The 21,424-nt window shown below is 41.2% G+C and overlaps 1 long non-coding RNA gene across 1 annotated transcript in view; it reads left to right on the forward strand.

Moving 5' to 3' along the window:
* LOC120309385 overlaps positions 1–5,271 on the forward strand; it is a 45,498-nt gene extending 40,227 nt beyond the window's left edge. Inside the window, exons 2-3 of the long non-coding RNA XR_005557075.1 lie at positions 758–816; positions 4,341–5,271. This is a non-coding gene — a long non-coding RNA (uncharacterized LOC120309385). The remainder of the gene's footprint in view (positions 1–757; positions 817–4,340) is intronic.
* The last annotated feature ends 16,153 nt before the right edge of the window (positions 5,272–21,424 follow it).

The following is a 21,424-nucleotide window of genomic DNA, read 5'->3' on the forward strand; positions in this document are numbered from 1 at the left end:
AGCTTTTCCAAGATGCATTCTAAAACTTTATAAACCAGTCAGTTGTTTAAGGGCCCCATTTTAGGCAAAGTGTTGCAGCACAATTTGTGAAATGCAAAGAAAATCTAAATTCAGGATTACAATGTGAACATTTATAACTCATGAGATTGGATTTATGGGAATGGATCATTGTATAAGTAATAGGACAGGCTATTTTTCTTCTGTTTAAGTCAGTTTTGGTTATGGATTTCTAGATGCATGGTAGTATTCCAGTTGTGCTCTGCAAATTTCTATTGGAATCCTTTAGTCTACTTGAAGCAGAAAGCTGGAGTAGATCATCAAATTTTTTTCCAGGTGCATAGATTATTAATTTGATTTCATGTAGTGGCTAGGAGCCAAAATCTGCAATCTTCAGAAAACTTTCCCCTACTATGAGTGAGATTCTTCTTTTAGTCAACTTGAGTAATTTGAGGAAATGAATGTAACAGAGTAATATATGTTTTATACAAACGTAGAAATAAAAAGAGGTATGATTGTACATCTATATTCGTGGGCTGAAATGAAAGTACAGCTTTATTTGCTCTTGCCTAATTAGCATCTTCTTTTATCCCACATTAAAGACACATATTATCAATGAGAAATCAAGAACTTGGTAAATTTAATTGCATGGAGAAGACATCAGGAATGAGAAAAGCCATTTGTAACATGAAGAAACAACTAATTTCTCTGCTTGTTTCTTAGCACTGATTAAATACAAAACTATTTCAATTATCTTCAGATACCTTCCAGATTGATGGTATGGCTGCGAATGATGGCAACTGTAGTCCTTCACATTTGGTAAGCAACAGTTAATGCATTTCAGGTATTGGATCTGTTAAGAGGCAGAATTTGATTCCAGCATGGATATAAAGTGTTTATTAGGACTACCTATTCATTTACTTTGATTGCTAATACTTTAATTTTTTTCTCCTTTGATCTCAAAGACTAGGCTCAGGTAATTTAATTGCAGCAGGAAAAAACTTGTTTTCATGCCTTGAAATTCAGTCATCCTTGGGATATTTCCTTCTAGTGGCTTCTTCATATAATTCTCTTCTTTCAATAGTAGAAGTATAACCTCCCCACCCAATATTTTAACCAGTGGACACAGTGGAATTTTGAAAGCACAAATGCGAACAATGATTGCTAGGGTGGATTGGTTGCCCACATGATACAACATGTGAAGATCAGATGAAGCAGAAAGCTCAGTGGCAGCTCAGTGAAGTCTGTATGGGCAGTTTTGGAAATATACAGCTAGCAACAGGAAAAATAGATTAAACAGAAAGGCAGCATGCTTTAAACAGAGGACCAGAGTTCTGAAGTCATTGCAACTTGCCCATGTTGCACGTGCCCACAGAAGGCCTAGGACTGGGGCAACGGCGCACGTGCCCACACGTGCCTCTGTGTGCCACCTCTGGCACCCGTGCCATAGGTTCGCCACCACTGTCATAGTGGATTCTCTAGCATGTTAAAAGATCCTTTTGCTAAATACACAAAAAAACCTGCAGCAAATCTTTGGAAAACATACATTAAACAGAGACCGACTTTGGGGACCAACTTGTCAGAGCTTACAAAGAGATGGGCTGTAGAGAATTAGAAAGTCCAATGATTCTGATGCTGAGTTTACTAAGAACCAAGGTTAAAAGACTGAATGGATAGCACAACTGGCCTAGAGGTTTGTATCTGGCACAATGCCACTGCTACCAAGTAGGATTAAACATTATTTGACCTGGCCAAATGCTGGTCTCTCCACCTACTGGAAAAGTAGCTAAAGACTAGCTGTTACTTCTCCTGGAACTGATTCGGCTTGCCCAAAACAAAGAGTCATTTTTCTTTGGTTGCTCCTGGTCAGCTTCACCCCACTTTCCATTGTGTTTACTTGGAAAAAGCAATGTTTAGTGATGCTTACAACCACTGGGTATTATATACTGCACTGTCACTTCCATGTTTACCCCAGTGTCTGCACCACTGGGCTGGCAATTGCTAGCTGACGCCAGGGCCCTAGGGCTGCAATATTTCCTTAATGACACCTTGCGAGCTTGTCGATACAGAAATGGAAATATATGTTTTTAATGAGATGCAACCTCATGCTGGGTCACAGGTCACCTCCTTTGGGGTTGACCCAGCAAAGCTGCTTTTCATTGTCAAACATGTCAGAAGAGTGTCACCAACTTAACCTCTCAAGACAAGTGGGTCAGATTTTGAGGCTCGCCACTGGGGCCTCCTTCCTTTCTGGCTGATAACAAGGTCTGCCCCATTGTGAGTTTCTCTGGTGACTAGAAGCTGCAGCATTCATTGGCAGGGTGGGACCTTTCTTTTTTCATGGACATTCATTTGTGCTTTCTATGGAAGCCTGACTACAAGAATTCATTTTCCCCCTTTCTGCCCTCGTGCCCTTACCCTATTTTCAACTTCCCAACATGCATTATGAAGAAGGCTGATGAGAACTGCCACATTTTGCCCCTCTCTCCAGTCACCCATCCTGAGACTCTAATGAAGAAGTTTGGGGTCTGAAAGAGCCCATGCTGGCAAGTGAATATTTAGTAAAATAATACCAGAAACCATTTAAATTGGGGGTTAGGTTTTAAGATTAGCTGTTGATGTTTTAAAAACTACCAAGCCTCAACTTGAGTAACTTTTGCTAGTGTTCAGCTTTTACACCCATTTCTTCTTGCCCCTTTCTGCAACCTTTTTCTATTTTTCAGATAGCATTCAAGTCTCTAAGTTGAGGCATTCATTTAAAACTGTTTAGAATTTTAAAAAAGCTGGATTAAGTCTACCTTCCTGTCAGTACATGAGTTTAGATGTGATACACTAGCAGAAAAAGTTATTCAACTTGTTGAAATGCCCGAAGCCTCTTACTAAAATGATATAAAAATGCTGTAAAACAAAATTGTTTAAGCAGCAAGTTTGGATATTTCCTGAGCAGTTTTTCATACTGCATATATACATTGAGCTAAGGCATATGTGAGTTGTTGGAATTTTGTTTTAGTATAAAATATAGACTCGGTTATTGTGGTTTGTAAATCTATTGCTTATGACTTAGCATATAACTTGGTATCTTCTTGAAGAAACTTGAAGAAACCCTGATTTAAACAAACTGCATGAAATCACCTTGTGATTAACACATTAATTAGCAAAATTAATGATGTCTTGCATGAGTTCCAGACTTACAGTACTTGAAAGTAATACTCTTATAGTCCAGTAACAGGCATCCTTTTGAGCTGATGAGCACATTTTGTGGGTGCTCTCACAAAATGGCTCCAGGCAGGGGATTTTGTGAATTCCTAAAATGATGGATAGGCATGACTAGTCACAAATATTCATTCACAAGAAGGAAAACCAGTCCAATTTTTGTACCTTTTCTTTCTTTCTGGACAGCTGGTCACAACTGGAAACAAAAGAATGAGCTGTAACTGCCCACCATTTTATTTTCTAAGAATTCCTACTGGGCGATGTGGAAACCAGAGTAATTATCATAAATAATGATGATGGAGGGTTGGCACTTTATGTTGCAACTTGCCCATTTTGCACATTATTATTTTAATTAAAAGAAACCAAAACATTAAAAAGTCAGTGGGGATAGAGCGCTTGGCAGGCACCATAGGAGACGTTTGTGACCATAGCAGCTTCCTTAGATACCGCATTTCTTATCCCTCCTATGGCACACTATTTGCATTTTCCAAGCAATCAAAATTTTAAAAGCTGAAAAACATGCAAACTGCTCTTCTTGCTAATCTGACTTCCTAATCAGAATGGCATGGGGTATTTTTTCAAATGCTCTACTGAAATCAAAATATGGTAGATCTAAAGCATTCCCGCTATTTACTAAAGAAACTATTTGGTCCATATAAGGTTAGTCTTGCAAGGCTTATTTTTAATATATCCATGTTGATTTCCAGTAATTGACATATTATTTACAAAGTATTTTCTAGTAAATCCCTGATCCCCTTCTCCAATCTTCTCCGTATGGCACCTGATCTCTGGAATTTCTTCAAAATAGCGCTTTGTCCAGACCATCACCAAATGCCTCCAATAACCCAAAGTGCTATTAATCTGTATTTGGAGATTTAAATAATTCAGGATAAATAGGCATTCTTTGACCAGATATTCTGGGACCATTCTTCTCTCATTCCAACTTCAATCTTGTCCTTTCATATTTTGCTTTTCACAATTGTCTGGGGGAACTTGGACCCCATTGTCAGAAAAGACTGAGCCAAAATGGGACTTGAATAGTTCTGCCTGTTCATTGTTAGGTCTTAGAATTTTGCCAACTTCACTAAGCAGCTGGTATAATGATTCTTTTCTCTTTCTTTTATTTTCAGTGTGAAGAAGCTCATTTTATTCTCAGCATCCACCAACCTCAGCTCATTTTGAGCATTAGCCTTTTGGATACCATCTCTATCATTCCAATTTATCTGTTTATACCACTATCCACCCTGTGTGTATTATTTTTGGTTTTTAGATTTCCACTGTGTATGTGTATGTGTAACTACATTGGCTTCTTCTGCTATCCTCTACTTTTTTCCTTATTCAAATTTCTTGTCGCTCTGTTTCTAGAATCACCTTTTCAAGGAAACTCCTACACATGGTGAGTTCCCCCCCCCCAATAGCTTCTTTTGCAATGGAAGCTTAATTAGAACTACTCCCAAGTTTATTAAAATTCACCGTCTTGAAATTCAAAATACATGTTTCATTAGCCTGAGTTTTATTTTTCCTTAAAATCAAGCACTCCAGCACTTCATAGTTAATGTACTTCTACTTCCACTTCCACAACTAAGCCTTTTGTACCACTTAAAGGTAAAGGTTTCCCCTGTCCAGTTGTGTCTGACTCTAGGGGGCAATACTCATCTCTGTTGCTTAGCCAAGGGCATTGTCCAAAGAAATTCTGTGGGTCATGTGGCCAGCATGACTATATGCCAAGGTGCACGGATTGTTGTTACCTTCCCATTGAAGTGGTACTTACTTATCTACTCTCATTTGCATGCTTTCAAACTGCTACCGTGTTTCTCTGAAAGTAAGGCTTACACCAAAAATAAGCCTAGCTTGATTTTTGGGGGTGGGCCTAATATAAGCCCTACCTCAAAAATAAGCCCTAGTTTTGGGGCGAGGAAAACACCTAAAAATCAAGCTAGGGCAGGGGGGGGGAATGGAACTGCCCCACCTGCCCCGCACCCACTTATCTTGCAGCCAAGCCTCTCCTTGTCAGCCCACTTCTTCTTCTGAGGCCTCTTCTGCAGCCATACCTGCATTTCTCAGTTACAGGGCTTTCCAGAAGGCCTGTGCAGCCAAGAACTGAGCTATGGATTCAATCCGTAGCTCGGTTCTGCAAGACCTCAGCAGCCGAGCACCAAACTATGGATTGAATCCATAGCTCAATATTCGGCTGCTTGCCTTTTGGAAAGGCCTGACTGCAAAATGCAGGCCCAAATGCAGCTGCAAAACTTCAGCCCCAGAAGAAGTGGACCGGCTGGGTAGGGCTGTCAGTGCCAGAGGTGAGGTAAGACCTAACCTGAAAAATAAGACCTGGTGCCTCTTTCGGAGGCAAAAAAAAAAAAGACCTAGTCTTATTTTCAGGGAAACATGGTAGATGGGCAGGAGCTGAGGCAAGTAGCAAAAGTTCATTTTGTCACATGGTACTCAAGTCTTGAACCCCTGGCTGTCAGTTTTCCAGCAGACAAGCTCAGTCTCTTTAACCACTGAGCGATCATGGCCTTATTGTTGTACACTCATATGGAGTCAAAAATAAATTATTTTCTTGTGCCTTCTTGTACCCTCTGAAAGAGAAATTAGTTAGCAAGACAAACCAGAAATTCTTAGAATTTCTTGGATGGAGTTTGTTTTCAGCTTTGGGATGGTTAAAGTACCCCAATATTAGATCTTGATTTCTTTATGAAAAATCTGTAGTTTGTTTTGGAAAGCATTATCCACCGCTTCCCCATAGTTAGGTGGGTGATAGTCCTACCTACTGTATTGCTTATTTTAACCTTATGTTCTCAACAATGTCTTCAAATTCATTCACCTGGATTTCTGAGCTAGTGAGAATACTTTTAATGTTCAGTGTAGTTCCCCTGGTTTTTCTTTCATTTCTGTTTCCTTTGAACAAATGTTATCCTTTGATCATGATCCTCAAACCCTGTGAGTCATCTTGTTGAGTCGCCTTTATTTATTTCATTAATTTAACAGTATTCATAAGCCATCTCAATCTCATATAAATTCTAGACTATATATATATATATATATATATATATATATATATATGTTTTCTGAGGTTTTCACGGGTGTTTGTATGTAGGTCTTTGGTTGTTCGGGTTTTCTCCCGCGTAAAATTGGAAGTCATTCATCTCATCTCCAGAACAAAACGCTTAGCTGACGAACAACACCTAAAAACCGAACTACACACTCTCACCAATGTACTAACATCCAATGGATTCCAAAGAAATAAGATTACAAACCTAATCCAAAAAGAAACCCCCACTAAAATCCAAGACGAAGAACAAGAAAACGGCAAAGCCCTCCTCCCATACATAAAAGGCACCACAGACAGAATCAGTAAGATCCTCCATAAACACAACATCAAAACAGCATTCTGCACAAAGAGAAAAATATCCACCATCCTTAGAAACCCCAAAGATAAAATTGACTTAGAAAATCAAGGAGTATATGAAATCCCATGCACTGCTTGTCCCAACACATACATCGGACAAACCAACAGAAGAATAAGTGCACGCATTGAAGAACATAAGAACTCAGTCAAAAAAGAGGAACCAACATCTTCCCTGGTCCAACACCTTAAAGCCACAGGACATGAAATTGACTTAAAAATACCAGAACCATTGCCAAAAGTGAACATTTTAATAACAGAATAATCAGAGAAGCCATCGAGATAGAAAAACACCCACACAGCATGAACAAGCGAGATGATACCTCCCGCCTACCAGCCATTTGGAAACCCGCCCTTATTGACAAACGACTCCCTAACACAAAAAATGATACCAGACCCACACTCACAAAAACCACACAGGATGTCACCACCACACATCCACGCAAAAAGCAAACCCAAAGCCACACCGATGATGAGGCACGACCACAAACCAGAAGCCAGACCACAGCTGCATCATTAGCCACTTTAAACCCCTCCAATCCATACATGAAGCAAACTGACACCCTCCATGAAGATGAGGCACGACCACGAACGCGAAGCCAAAAAATAGCAAGGCAGCCCAAAATCTTAAACCCCTCTGCAACTCAGACTAACCTGAGCACAACCAAACAGAACACTCCCCCAGCCAATCAGAGCACAGCCAAGCCCCACAGCCAGCCAATCAGAGCACAGCCACGCCCCTAACCAATCAGAACACACCTCCACCCAATCAGAACACAGCCAAGCTCCCACCCAATCAGTTCATACCCCCACTGGCAGTTAAAAGGAAGAAACAGCTAAGACCACACATTGCTGCTCGAAGCACGAAGCTGAAAACACCAGCCTGAAGATGACGAATGGGACTTCGTCGAAACGTCGCCAAGACACTTCCAATTTTACGCGGGAGAAAACCCGAACAACCAAAGACCTACATATATATATATATATATATATATATATATATATATATATATATATATATATATATATAGAGAGAGAGAGAGAGAGAGAGAGAGAGAGAGATGAGGGGGGATATACGATGAAAATCAAAACAGTTGAAATAATGATAACAATCAGCTAACTATAATTATTGCCCAAACAAAACTAAAGGCTAAAAGCTCACCGCAATAATACTAATTAATTGCTTTCTGAAAGCAAGAAGAATTGTGGGCTGTACAGGTACAAATTTTGTTTAGTTTCTGTTTTCATTTACAACAGCACTGAAAAAATTGATTTATGACCATTTTCACACTTATGACTGTTGCAACATCCCCATGGTCATGTGATCAAAATTCAGATGCTTGGCAACTACCTCATATTTATGATGGTTGCAGTTTCCTGGGGTGACGTAATCATTTTCTGACAAGCAAAGTCAATAGGGAAGCCAGATTCACTTAACAACCGTGTTACTAATTTAACAACTGCAATGGTTCACTTAGCAACTGTGGCAATAAAGATTGTAAACTGGGCCAAAACTCACAACTGTCTTGCTTACCAATAGAAATTTGGAGCTCAGTTGTGATCCTAAGTCACCGGCTACCTATATTTCAAACCATGACAAAATGTTCCATACAGTAAGGACCATTATTTTTTCCGGTCATTCTTCAGCCTGTTGAATTTTGCTGTTCGCTTACTCATAATGCCCTAGGCCAAACTTCAAAAACCCTCTGCGAGTAATTATGTTTGCTTTCTGACAAGAATTATCTGTCTTTTCCTCAGAAGTCTGAAGAGTGAGGACAAAAAGGAGAGAGAGAAAAGGAGGCTTTATAGAGAAAGGTGGTGCCTCAGTTTAACTTTAGCTCCACCTGTCAGCCACTCTGTCATCATATCCAACTGATATACAGTCCCTAATAAAAAAATCCCCCAAACAATGTGATCTTTAATTTAAATGTTACTAATATTAACATTTGAACTGTTTTTTTTTTTTTTGTTAAGTTAGGGTCTTGAAATGGAGACTAAGTGGGCAACCAAGAGTGGAACAGAGTGAAATCTCTGTTTGATTCCAACATATTCTAGATGAAGAATATTCTCAAATGCATCCTTAAGTCCCTGAGATAGCTAGATCACAAGCAGTATGGAGGTATTAAAGTGAAAGCCAGTATTTAAATTGTGCCTGAACTCAGTTGGCAACCAGTGCAGGTCTTTTAGAGTACAGAGTACAGAGAAGAGCAACAAAGATGATTAGGGGACTGAAGGCTGAAGCAAATAAGGAACGGCTGTTGGAATTGGGTATGTCTAGTTTAATGAAGAGAAGGACAAGGGGGGACATGATAGCAGTGTTCCAATATCTCAGGGGCTGCCACAAAGAAGAGGGAGTCAAGCTATTCTCCAAGGCGCCTGAAGGCAGGACAAGAAGCAATGGATGGAAACTAACCAAAGAGAGAAGCAACCTAGAACTAAGGAGAAATTTCCTGTCAGTTAGAACAATTAATCAGTGGAACAACCTGCTCCAGCACTGGAAGTTTTTAACAAGAGACTGGACAGCCATTTGTCTGAAATAATATAGGTTTCCTGCCTGAACAGGGGGTTGGACTAGATGATCTCCAAGGTCCCTTCCAACATCATCATCATCATCATCATCATTATTAGTTTGTTTATTTTAACATGGATATGCATCTTCTGTATGTAGAACTGGTGGGATGAGGTTGCAATTGTCATAAAAACACAAACATGCAGATCTTCTAAGGTTTAAGTTTTCCATACAAATACCCATGGCCAGTATTGATCTAAAGTGTGTTGTATCTGTGGGCTGTTAAACCCATTTTGGCATATATTTGTACCTTAATCTTCCTCTAGTGTTTCAGTCCTGGGTGTAAAATTACAGTAGATGGAAGATAACAGCTGCCCTACACATAGTGGGGTTTCCGGCTGAGCATGTACCTAAATCCACAGGGGTTAATTCCTACTTGTCATAGGAATTAAGGACTGGGTGGATTCTATAACCAGCTATAAAAATTTTGAAGCACAAAGTTTCATGTTGCAATCTATCTAAAATGTCTGTTGCTTTGTCATGGGACTTGGAGGAAATGTGATCTGTTGACTTGGAACCTGGCGTGGAAGCCACGCTTGAAGGCCCTCTGGCTACCAACAACTGACCTTTGTTTTCTAGAAGAGTACATCACAATGGACCATCATTCTTACTTCTAGTCAGACTGAATCTCTGTACTAGTTCTAACAGACCAGTCTTTATAGCGAAACACCTTTTTAAAAATGTCAGTGTGTGATTTCTCATAAATTAAACTGATTTAGAATTCACTGCAGTTTATAAAACACTTTCAGTTTCATTGTTACTTTGCACAAGTCAATTAATGCTGTAATCTAATGGCCATCTGGGTTGCTTTTATTCCTCCATTGCTCTGATTCACACGTTAGGCTATGATGTGTAAACTTAGCCACCATAGCTTCATTAACAGGCTACCATTACATAAAACTGCAGTTTGGCATAATGTGTGTAACCTACCCACTGAATATCCCTTGCAGCTTCTAACAATAGTTGCGTCAAGTATTATTAGTCCCCCAACTGGACAACAGACTGAGCAGACTTAAATTCTTGGCATTTAAACAAATGAGGCCCAGAAGAACTTTTAAAAAAAGATAACAAATTGTACAGATGACATATAAGTCATAGTCAAGCAGGTTAAGCATGTTTAGATGATTAACCAACTTCCTTTGTCTAATCAATCATCAATACTATTACAGTGGCATGGTAGATCTGCAGCCTTTACTGAGTAATCAATTAAGACCACAGTCCTGTGCAGACCTGCTGTACCTACAAGCCCCAATGCACCCCCACTTAAATGAATATGCAGGTAGATAACTTTCTGAGATACAGAAGGGAATGCAAGATAATTTACAATTTAATAAACAAGCCTACCACTTACTGGCGGAGGAAAAGGCCACCATCAATCTCTTCTTTTAAATTCCCTGCTACAGTATTACATCAGAGGCAAAGCAAGCCTGAGAAAATAAACAGACAAACCTTTAGCTAGTGCTCCTGTGATTATAATTGTCCTGCATTGATTAATCAAGTAAAGCTTTACTTGTGCATTCTATATAATAATTACAGCGATTAAAAACTTGCAGCACAAAGAATATCATTTCTTGCAAAGGAGAGGGATTTCTTTTCCCCCCAGCTGGTTAAAGCACTTTTTAATGATTTGTTATTTGATTCATTGTTGTGTTTGGGATTTTGTTTTGTTTTATAAATAAACTTAGTGACCTGGCCTTCTCTTTTGCCTTTCTGTCTTGGGGACTTAAATAGAGGCCGATACCACTTGCATTGTATTTCTAACATTCACCACTGCGGATGAGTCTTACTTTCTACATTCATTCAAAGTCTTTTTCCTTCTGAAATCTGCAACTGTCCTGTCCATGCGGCAGCAGCAGTGGGTTGCCGGAGGATGTGGCGTGGTTGGTTGGTTGCAAAAGTCACGGTGAGATGCAGCAGGAAGTTATGATGCTCTAGCAGGTGGCAGGTTGCCATGGCTGGGGACCGTTTGGATGTCACCGCAATTGTGGTGGCTGCTGAGGGGCGTGGTGAATTGTGGTGCCTGTGATGTGGTGTTGGCACACAGGCTGGGCTCCTGCAGAAGGCTGGGGATTGTTGCTGTGGTTGGTGGCTGCTGCTGCCACCCCTGCCTTGTTGCTTGGAGGAATATTGAAGAATCTTTCCTCACTGCCAATGGGAACAAGGCACTCGTTTCGTTTTCAGAGTGTCAGTGTCCGAGAGGATCGATGGGAACACTGTGTTACAAGTGGGGAGGAGGGGGCTGGCTGTCAACCATTGTAAATCTCTGCTCCACTTGCACAGATCGCTTGCTAGAAGGAATGACAACGCAGCATGCAGTGTGGAGAATCGATGCAGCCAAACAAGACGTCAGCGTGCATAAGTCTTGATCAGAGTTCTTTCCTAGGTGCCTTTTGAACATGCTCAGCTCTTTGGAGACATTTGTTGCCCTTTTCCTCTGGCTTTAGAAACTAGCTCTATCTGCAAGGCTTATGGAAGCCCTTGCTTTTCAGCTGGATGGCAGACAAATCAGAAAGAAAGGTTGAGATGATTCCTTTGGTGCTCATGCTTTGTTCCAACTGCCGGAGGATTTAGAAGGCTGAGTAAGCACGGCCTGGGAACAGCAGAAGACATACAAGCTAGCAATGCTAACAACAGAGGAATATCTGCCATAGCTTTGGAATCCCTTCCTCTCCAGAAAACACTTAGCAGCTAATAGCTTAGAACAGCGGCCCCCAACTTTTTGGGCACCATGGGCCGGTTCCCTGGAGAAAGATTTTTCCGGGGGCATGTTTTTTTGTGCTGCCTGCATCCCACGGATAAGGTTTTGCTAAGTTGCGCAGGCCGGTTGCTGGCATGTCACAGACCAGTTCCTATCTATGAACCAGGCGTTGGGGACCCTTGGCTTAGAACACACTGGTTAAGGCTAAAGATATATTTCAAGGTGATTTTAGATAACAGCAGCCATACTGCCCATTTATTACACTGTTTGCCACTAGTGACAGGGCCATGTCAGGCCTAGTGCAATGGCCATTTTCCATAGGGTGCAGTTCAAGACAAATATTTAACCTTCAGATTCCTACTTTGGAAGGCTGTGATACGGTAGCCCTCCTGCGGGTTTGTCTCACGGCGTGGTTAGCTGAATTCAGTGCGTGTGCCCTTTGTAAGTCATGTGGCTGCTGGATCTTTGGAGGGTCAGATTTCAAGCTTGTTGGGTTCAATTTCTTGCTGAGTTCTGGAATCCAGGAACCAGAACCCGATGCAAAGTTTGTACGCTCAGCGCTACATTATTCTGAAGCCTTTTGAATCTCAAACTGGGGAATTGCTTGGCAGTCCTTTCATACAGGAAAATGGCTTCTTTCATTTCAGCAACATAATTTACAATGGTGTAGGGGAAATAATCTTTTTCATGGTTAAACATTAGATGAGAAGCCAGACAAGTGCTGATGTAATCTACTTTCTGCCCACCTATGCAATTGCATTTTTGAGGCAGCAGGATGGGTGGGAAAATGTCAGATCCTGTAGGGAAACATGACACTTAACATAATGGAGAGTGCCGCCTCTTTTTTGTTGTTTTTGTTTTCATTTTTTTAATTTAATACCTAAGTATCAGATTATTAATAGAGGAAAGTTCTTGGGCAGGTATCTTCTTCATCTTTACTCTGCTAAAGATGAAATATAGTACAGTCAGTATATTTGCTAACAGTCCTTTCTAGAATGATTTAGCAGCCTATCTTCAATAATTGTGCAGATGAATTCATATCTAGATACAGAAGGCTCTGTTTAGGCAGAATGTTCATACCCCATAGAAGCTAGCCATTTGATCATTGGCCAGTATCATATACTTCCATGAGCTCCACAAAGTATTATAATGGGGATTACATCAGATAATCCTTGTTTAGTGACCACAGTTGGACCAGCAACTTGCTCATTAAGTAAGTAAGTGAAACTGTAACTGCTTATGATTCGACTTCAGCTTTCCTTGGCTTTACAGAACTGTTAAGGTCATAAATGTGAGGATTGGTTGTGAAGTTACTTTTTCATCACTATTGTAACTGTGAATGGTGGCTAAACAAGGTAGTCACTAAATGAGGATTACTTGTGTCTTGAAACTCCACATAGTACTTGTTGAGTCCTCGAGTCAACGGCGAATGAATACAGCACATTCTGTAATTCCAACAGCCCTTTATTTCAGTAGTTCTCTCTCCGTCACAGCTCTGAGGCTCGCAGGCCTCTCTGACTCTTTTAATAGAATCCCCGGGCAAAAAATTAACATTCTGGCGCGCTTCCACGCCTCGCGCATGCGCGCGAAGCCGGCGCCACTCACTCTGGTCCCAGGCAGCATGCAACTGCCCGGGACCGTTGCAACGTCCCGAGCCTGCCTTTGCAGGCTCGGGACACAACACCCCTTTCCCCCCGGATGAGACTTATTAACTATATAGGTAGTTATACGCGACTTCAACATGAGCGTGGTGTGCCAACCCAAGAACCTGCACATCTGTTGCAGCTGTTCACTAGCCACACCACAGAATGGTACCAGGCTATTGTTTTGGAATTAATTGCCCAATACTCACACTCCCAGTTTTCCAACAACAGCAGGCACCCTCTCACTTTCCTTGCTTTGACAGCAGGGTTACAAAGTCCTCAAGATACTTGGGAGATCTTTTTACTCTCTGTGACCTCCTCAGGTTCTGAGAACCCCCTACTTCCTCTTTTGCAGAAGATGGAGTGGAGTTGCCCCCTCTTTCAAACCCTGGTGGTCCCTGTGAACTGTGTCCAGTTGCCTGGTCTGCTTGCTTGCCCACCGGGCTCGTCAGACCAGGACTTTGCTCCCCCCTGAACCTGGTTGACCTGCCTAACTATAGGCTCTCTGGCTCCTCTGTATGCCTGCCAATGTTTGGCATTTCTGTAGAACTTTCCAAGTCCACAATGGACCTATCAAGGGAATGCATCCCTTCACTCCCAAGCCCCGTAGCAGGATTGTCTGGGGTTTCTGCAGTGTCCCAATACTCAGTTGCCCCCAATCTATGCCAGAGGTGCTAGAATCAGGATTTGCCTCTCTGACTACCTCCCTATGTGAAGACTTCCTTTTGGAAGCAGTAGCAGTACTGGGCCAGCTTGACTGTTTGTGTGCCAGTTCTCTTGCAATGTTTGGGTTATTTGGATGCTCCCAGTTATTCTCCCTGACTGGAGTGCTGAATGGTAGTTGTGAATGATGAGTATGCCCCCTGGGTGACTCCCTGGCTGGAGTAGGCACTGGTGCCTGTATTATTTTTTGTTCCCCTGAATTTCTGTTTGGAACACTTGCGGAACCCTGGAACAGATCTTCGGCCTCTCCGTTTGGCCCCGGCTGCTGCCAACACCCTTCCCTTTGCCCATAGTGGTCCCCCTCCCCCCCCCTGGAGAAAGCCCAGGAGTTGCAGAGGGTAAGTCCAGTCTCATACACAGCTGATCGATATGCCACCGAAGGACACGACCGTCGTCCAAGGAAACCTCATAGGACAATGGACCAGTGACCTTGCATACTACGGCAGGAACCCACAAGTGACCGGGCCCATAGTTCCAGGTCCATACTGGGGCACCCACTTGCAGACACCACGGTGCCCTGGGTTGGGTGACCTTACGAGGCAGTCTGTCCGGGTGCAACCTGTCAAGTTTGGTGATCAGTTTGCGCCCCCAACGGAGTTCAGCTGGGCTCTTCCCAGTGAAAGTGGAAGGTGTGGTGCAGTAAGCAAGAAAGTCTGCCAACCTGTGGTGCCAGTCCCCGTAGATCAGTTTCTTCAAAGCATCCTTGGTGATGCGAACCATCTGCTCAGCCATACCGTTGGTGGAAGGGTGGAATGGTGCAGAGGTGGCATGACGAATCATGTTGGCCTGCAAGAAAGCCTGAAACTCGAAAGAAGTGAATTGAGGACCATTGTCAGATACCAGGACATCAGGGAGCCCACGTGCAGCAAAAATCCCTCTCAGTACTTGAATGGTCTTGGCAGCAGTGGTGGAAGAGACAGGTACAACCTCAAGCCACTTTGAATAGCTGTCAACAAGGACCAAGAAGAATTGACCCTGAAAGGGCCTAGCGTAATCTACGTGCACCCTAGACCAAGGTGACTGTGTTTCCTCCCATCTATGTACAGGAGCCTGAGGCATTTCAGGGCGTGAGCGCTGACACAAGTGGCATCCATGCACTTGAGCCTCTATCTCCCTATCTAACTCTGGCCACCATAAATGGCTACGCGCAAGTGCCTTCATCCTGACAATGCCAGGATGACCCTCATGAAGAGAAGCCAAGACCCTAGGTCTCATTGAGGTAGGAATAACAACTCTGCTGCCCCACAACAGACAACCCTGAAAAGTGGATAACTCATGCTTCTTGAGCCAGAAACTCTGAAACTCAGTACCTGGACAACTCTCAGGCCATCCAGACAAAACCCAGGACAATACACGAGTGAGTGTGAGATCCGTGGCTGATTCGGCAGCCATATCCCTGGCATTTAAGGGAGACTCAGGCAACGCCTGAATGGAAAGAATGTTGATGGCAGGGGCAGGGTCAGCCTCTACCATTTGTAAAGGTAATCTACTGATGCCATCAGCATGGCCCATTTTCTTGCCAGGTTTGTGAATCAGTGAAAAGTCATAGGCTGACAGAAAGATGGACCATCTCAGCATTCTAGGGGAAATGATATGGGGAGTTTGTTTGTTTGTAGTAAACAACCCCAACAGAGGCTTATGGTCAGTATAGACCATGAAGTGTCTACCATATAGAAAATCATGGAATTTTTTAATTCCAGCAACAATGGCCAAGGCTTCTCTTACCTGATTTACTCTAAAGTAATTTTCTACTCTGGCAACATAAGACTCCCATCTTTCTGGGTGAGTGACATCGAATTCAGACAGTCTCCCTATCTTCGCCATTCTTGCTTCTATGTTAGGAAGGGGTCTATCAGCCAGCTTACCTCCAGCGACGCTGTACTGGCAGGCCAGGTGCTGAATTTAACGCCGTCTTCCTCTCTCCAGGACTCTTGGGGTAAGCTTACAATTCTTCTTTTTTGTTTTTGTAAGCCATCCCATCCTTGTCGCCAGCGTTGAGTCCTTGAGTCAACGGCGAATGAATACAGCACATTCTGTAATTCCAACAGCCCTTTATTTCAGTAGTTCTCTCTCCGTCACAGTTCTGAGGCTCGCAGGCCTCTCTTACTCCTTTAATAGAATCCCCGGGCAAAAAGGCAACATTCTGGCGCGCTTCCGCACCTCACGCATGTGCGCGAAGCCGGCGCCACTCAGTCTGGTCCTGGGCAGCTTGCAACTGCCCGGGACCATTGCAACGTCCCGAGCCTGCCTTTGCAGGCTCAGGACACAACAGTACTGGACTATCTTCTCTTAAGATAGCCTTATTATCTTAAGATAGTCTTATTATACTATATAAAATAAGCAATAGCACACTCTCTAATTTTTTATAGCGTTTGTTTTACAGATTTTCAAAGCTGTGTAAGAATTTACATTCAGTATTTTAGATGAGCAAAATTCTTTGGTGGCACCTTATAAAACACTTCCATCCGATAGTGAAAAGTTCTATTGCCTATCACTGATGTCTAATGTTAGTTTAGACATCACCACAAACTTGCAATTTGCTACTGAGAGCTAAGCCAATGAGATACGATGAAAAGAGAGTAACAGTTACCAGGGCCTCAGATAAATTGAATTTATTATGACATTATTATTTATTTTATGACATTATCCTTCTCTTCACCCATCAAAACATAGCATTTTATTTATTTATTTATTTATGAGACTTATATACCGCTTTAAGTGCAAGCACTCTCTAAGCGGTGTACACCAGTAAGCAATGTGTATGTGTATATATATATATATATATATATATATATATATATATATATATACGATTAAAAAGGTTAAAAATATGAACCCTGGGAATATTCATAGTGAAGATATAAAATGAACACCAGGGTAATAAAAACTGTAAAAGTTTTTAATAAATTAAAACTATAAAAGTTTTAAAAAGCGCCAAGCTTTCGCCGTCACCTGCCGGCATCCTCAGGGCTGGCGCGCCAGAGAATGAGAAGGTCTGTTATAGGCGTGTCAAGGTTTGCGCCCGGCTCCTTGATCTTGTTATCGGGCCTAATTGGTTCAGCCGTGTGCAATTAACCTGTACTTCTTTTCTCTTTTTGGTTGCATTTTTATCCTCATCCATTTCCAATTCTCCCAACTCCGAATTAGCTAGATGGCAATTCCAGTTATTTCGGTTGCCTTTATGTTCTGACCTCCCCTCAGGCTCAGGTAGTGCACATTCCACATTCCTTTCTCCACCGTATCTTGTCCGGTTGTTACTTATAGAATCGCATTCATTTCCGGTCTCAATACTTTCGTTTTTAATGTGTCCGTCATCCTGGTGATCTCGTAAGTTGCTAGGGGTCCGGTGCAGCGTGGGGGGGGTATTCCGCAAGGTGGAGGGATCGTCCCTTATTCGTTGTCATGCCCAGCTGTCTTGTGCGTGTCCTACTCCGAGTACTCAGTCCAGGGGGTGTGTGCACAGCAATCAAGCCGCGTCCCTCCTGGTTGCAGCGCTCTTCCTCAGTTCTCCCCTTTTTTACGCTGTTCAAAGCATTCGCGTGTGTTCCATGGGAGTCTTCAGGATCGTCGGGTAGGGGGTGTGACGGCTCGATCTCCCGCACCCTTGCAACCAAAGCAACCGGAATTGCCATCTAGCTAATCCGGAGTTGGGAGAATTGGAGATGGATGGGGATAAAAATGCAACCAAAAAGAGAAAAGAAGTACAGGTTAATTACACACGGCTGAACCAATTAGGCCCGATAACAAGATCAAGGAGCCGGGCGCAAACCTCGACACGCCTATAAAAGACCTTCTCATTCTCTGGCGCGCCAGCCCTGAGGATGCCGGCAGGTGACGGTGAAAGCTTGGCGCTTTTTAAAACTTTTATAGTTTTAATTTATTAAAAACTTTTACAGTTTTTATTACCCTGGTGTTCATTTTATATCTTCACTATATATATATATATATATATATATATATATATTCACATTGCCCCCAACAATCTGGGTCCTCATTTTACCTACCCCGGAAGGATGGAAGGCTGAGTCAACCTTAAGGCGGTGAGATTTGAACCACTGATCTGCTGAACACAGTCAGCTAAAGTGGCCTGCAGTACTACACTCTAACTGCTGTGCCACCTCGGCTCTTTTTTTTAAAGGTAATTGTTCAATTTTCAAGGAATATTTTACTGATATCCTCAAATATTTATGTGTAAAGTTAAAATTATAAGTATAGGCAATATAACACAGCCATTACAATATGGGAATGGTACTGATGGCCACAATGTTCCCTGTGTAATTCAGGAGATTCCTTGCTACTTATATAAACCCTACATAACCCAGAGCTTTAGTCAAACCCCCGTTTTGAATACTGTTTCCCGTTTTGGAGACCTCACTTAAAAAAAGATATAAGATTGAACGAGTCCAGAGATGGGCAACAAAAGTGATACACGGTCCGAGGGACAAAACATAACAGGAGAGATTGTGGGAACTGAATATGTACACCCTGGAGGACAGAAGAGAAAGGGGGGGCATGATTGAAACCTTTAAATATAATAAGGATGTGAATAAGGTTCTAGAAGGCAGCATTTTCAATATTAAACAAAAATCATAATCTCAGACCTGCAAATAGAAACAGAACGACTGTGGCAAAAGAAAGCAAAGGTAGCACCAATAGTAATAGGCTCCTTGGGTGTAATTCCAAAATAACTGAAGCACCACTTGAACTCCATCAGCACTGACAAATTCACCATTAATCAATTGCAAAAGGCAGCTTTACTCAGAGACGATACCTCTAACCACATCAAATATCCACATCTGCCTATCCCAGGTCCTTGGGAACGACTCGATAGTGGATTAAAATGCCAAACCCATTTAGCTGACTGTGCGACAGACCATAAAATAATAGATGAATAAATTAAAAAGAAAAAAATAAAACTCAAGGGGCAGACCAGATAGACCATTAAGTCTTTTTTCCGCCCTCAATTTTCTAGGTTTACTATATTTGCAATATGCCTTTCCCAGACTCAGTCTGAGAGAAGAGAATGCCCACCGACAGTCCCCACCTATTGCGAAGGGCAGCAGGAGGGGCCACTGCAACCAGCATTCTCTTTCTTCCCCCCCTTTTCTCTTTACAAACAACAAAATATAAAGTACATTTTTTCTTTTTTCTTAACAATACTATGCCCTATATCTCTTACATTTATTTACGTTACTTCTCATACTTTTTTATTCCTCAATTCTAACCAATTGTAATACATGTCCCATATCTCATAAAATTCTGTAACTTCTTTGTCCTTTATTTCTAAGGTAAGTTTGTTCATCTCAGCACAATCTAATATCTTGCGTATAATCATTGCATTTGTTGGTATGTTTTCCCTTTTCCAGCATTGCGCATATGCAATGCATGCTGCAGTTATTATATGTATAATGATGTATTGAAATTGTTTTTCCATTTTTGGATTGATTATGCCTGATAGAAATATTTCGGGTTTAAGTTCAATTTGTTGTTTTGTTATTTCCTGTATCCATCTCCTTATCTGCTCCCAATAGATCTTTGCTTTGGGGCATTGCCACCACATATGGTAAAATGTTCCTTCTTTATTTTTGCATTTCCAACAATCCGGATTCATATTTTTATATATCTTGGACAATCTCGCCAGTGCTAAATGCCATCTGTAGAACATTTTATATTGGTTTTCTTTGTATGCAGCTGACAGCGTTAGTTTGTAATTTCTATTCCATATTCTTTCCCATTCATTTAATTCTATATTTCTACCTATATTTCATGCCCATGCTATCATTGGACCCTTTACTATTTCTTCTTCCAATTCAACTTCTAATAAGAGTTTGTAGGTTTTTGTTAAAAATTTTCCTCCCTTGTTTGCCAGTATTTTGTCCAATTGCTGTGGTATCCAACTTATTCCATACTCTTCCATGTCTTTGCTATATTTTGATTGTATCTGTATATATGGCCACCAAACAATAGTTATTCCCTGTTCTTTTAATTCATCTCTTGATCTTAGCTTCCCTTGGTTATCTAATAATTCTTTGTACCTTATCATCTTTGTTTTATCCAGTGTGTTTGGGTGAATCATTGCCTCCATTGGTGAGATCCAAATTGGAATTTTCGTATAATATTTTTTTTTAACTTTTTCCCATGTCCAAATTAATGCATCCCTTATCTGATGCCGATAAAAGCATGTGTGGGATTTCTTATCTTTTCCCCATAAAAACGCATGTCATCCAGCCTGTAAATCATGACTTTCAATTGTTAAAACCCTTTTGTTTTCTAAGTTTATCCAATCGCTGATCCAAAGCAACCCCACTGCTTGGTAATAGATTTCCCATTTTGGGAGCCCAAGGCCACCTCTACTTCTACTGTCCTGTAACGCTTTAACATTTATTCATGCATTTTTACCTAACCATATAAATTTATTAATCATTTTGTTTAATTCGTCAAAAAAATTTCCCCCCAATTTTATTGGAACTGTTTGAAATAGATATAACAATTTTGGTAGGATATTCATCTAAATCACCCAAATCCTTCCTAACAATGTTAATTGTAATTTCCCCCGAATCTCTAAATCTTTTTGTATTTGTAGTATCCATTTTTTATAATTATCTTCTTTTATTGAAGAACATCTTATGGTGAGCCAAATTCCTAAATATTTAATCTTTTTTACAATTTGCAACTCCAAATTTTCTTCTAATCCCCTTTTTTGTTTTTCAGTTAAATTTTTTACTAATATTTTAGTCTTTTCTTTGTTTATTTTTAGTCCCGCTACCATTCCATATTTTTCTATTTCATTCATTAGAATATTACCTCTTTCTAATGGTTCCTCTATAAAAAACACCAAATCGTCTGCAAGTGCCTGTGTCTTGTATTCTTCTGTTTTAACCTTTAGTCCTTTTATCTCTTTGTTGTTTCTAATTTGAGTTAATAGCACTTCTAACATTAGAATAAAAAGTAGAGGTGACATTGGACATCCCTGTCTTACTCCTTTATTAATTTCTACCTTCTCTGTATTCTGTATTCCAGCAATGGAACTAAGAATGGCAGTACAAAAACAAAAAAATAATAAAGCCCTGGGGCCAGATGATCTACCAGGGGAAGTATATAAGACTCTTTATGAAGATCTGGAAATGATATTATTAGATGTATATAATGATGTATTGGAGAAAGCCAAATTA

Source organism: Crotalus tigris, unplaced genomic scaffold, assembly GCF_016545835.1.
Source record: "Crotalus tigris isolate CLP2741 ecotype Arizona unplaced genomic scaffold, ASM1654583v1 scf7180000017551.9496454, whole genome shotgun sequence".
Taxonomy (NCBI): Eukaryota; Metazoa; Chordata; class Lepidosauria; order Squamata; family Viperidae; genus Crotalus; species Crotalus tigris.